We start from the raw sequence: 2,090 nt of genomic DNA on the forward strand, positions 1-2,090 counted from the left end.
AAATGAAAACGATGAGGAAGAATGTGTGCGAGGGTCTCATCAAGACCTTTGAGTGGAAACAGTGTTTTGCCGGCGTCATTACCCAAGATGAAACATGGTTGTTTTCGTCCGAACCTGAGAGCAAAACCCAATCCATGGAGTGGCGTCATCCAGGATCCCCTCGGAAGAAGAAATCAAGAGTTTCACCAACAGCGGCCGAAAGGTGATGACCTCCTGTGATCAGTGTGGTGTCATTTTCTTTGACTTTTTGGAACCTGTCTCCACAATTAACCGGGACCGTTACTGTTTGTCACTGGACAAGCTGCGACGTGCCATCAAGACCCACAGACCACAGCTTCAGGGCCAACTCATCAGACTACACCATGACAATGCCAAACCCCACACAGCCCTTATGACGCAGGAGAAAATCAGGAAAGTGGGTTGCAAAATTGTTCCTCATCGTCCTTACAATCTGGACTGGGCTCCGTCTGATTTTTACCTCTTTTGGTCGTCTGAAGGCCCACCTGCGTGATTCAAATGGCTCTAAGCACTGTGGGACTTAACATCTGACGTCATCGTTGCCCTAGACTTAGAACTACCTAAACCTAACTAACCTAAGGACTTCATACACATCCATGCCCGAGGCAGGATTCGACCCTGCGACCGTAGCAGCCGCGTGGTTCCGGACTGAAGCGCCTAGAACCGCTCGACCACAGCGGCCTGCACCTGCGTGGTAAAACATTTGATAGTGAGAAAGACCTTAATTCCTGCATCAAGTGATAGTGTAAAAGTCAATCCCCAGAATTTTACCAAAGTGCATTTACGTCATGGAAAGAACATTTAGCCAGATGGGTCGTAGCTGATGGAGGCTACATTGGGTAGGCTCAATGTGTAGCTAAATGTTCCAAGTATGTTCACAAAAAATTTCAAATAAATGTTCAGATGTGTGTGACATCTTATGGGACTTAACTACTAAGGTCATCAGTCCCTAAGCTTACACACTACTTAACCTAAATTATCCTAAGGACAAACACACGCACCGATGCCCGAGGGAGGACTCGAATCTCCGCCGGGACAAGCCGCACATTCCATGACTGCAGCGCCGCAGACCGCTCGGCTGATCCCGCGCGGCAAAAAATTTCATTCTCCTCCCGCAAAAAATTTAAAAAAAATTAGAGATGACTGTGAAAAACTTTTTGAACGCCCTTTGTAAGTCCCGACGTGGGGCCAAAATCACGTCGTAAATCCTTTCACGTGGATCACGTGAATACGAATGACAGCTGCGCCAACGGACTTCCCTTTTATACATTGTGTACGCGACACTACAGCCATCTGTGTGTGTGCATATAGTTATACCATGACTTTTTCTCATCTCAGTGTAACACTGTTTGAAGGGCAAAGTAATCGTTCATTCCGCAAAACTGTAGCTGGATGTGTGTTTCGCTCGCCGGCCGCTGTGGCCGAGCGGTTCTAGGCCCTTCAGTCCGGAACGTAGCTGCTGTTGCGGTCGCAGTTTCGAATCCTGCCTCCGGCATGGATGTATGTGATGTCCTTAGGTTAGTTACGTTTAAGTAGTTCTAAGTCTAGGGCAACGATGACGTCAGATGTCAAGTCCCATAGTGCTTATAGCCGTTTGAACCATTATTCTTATGGCGTTCCTAAGTCCAGTACAGACTGATCTCCCTGCAATTCGTGTGTAATGTTCCGGGTAGGCGATCTTGCACCACATGTTGCAAACCTGCCGTACCCACCCTTTTCCTCGAAAACCGTGCAGAGTTCCTCGGGTGACATGAGTGTTGGATGAATCTTTTGCAACCAGTTACATGACGAAACATTTCCTGAAATTTGCTAGAAATTGGTGAAATTCAAGTAAACTTCACAATTTTAAATATACAGGTTACGCAGAATCAATGTAGTTGACAAAGACTTCTCAAAACTAAACAACATTTGTCTACAAAAATTATTTGATATATTTAGTTGATTCGATGGTATCGTAAGAACATCTCTGTAACGGACAAGATGAGTAACACATCAAGAAAGAAATCTATTGTTGTGCAATAATTAATATGGTTAAAAGTGGGTTTCAATGTTATTTAAACTCATTGACTACC

This window comes from Schistocerca nitens, chromosome 9 (assembly GCF_023898315.1).
Source record: "Schistocerca nitens isolate TAMUIC-IGC-003100 chromosome 9, iqSchNite1.1, whole genome shotgun sequence".
Taxonomy (NCBI): domain Eukaryota; kingdom Metazoa; phylum Arthropoda; class Insecta; order Orthoptera; family Acrididae; genus Schistocerca; species Schistocerca nitens.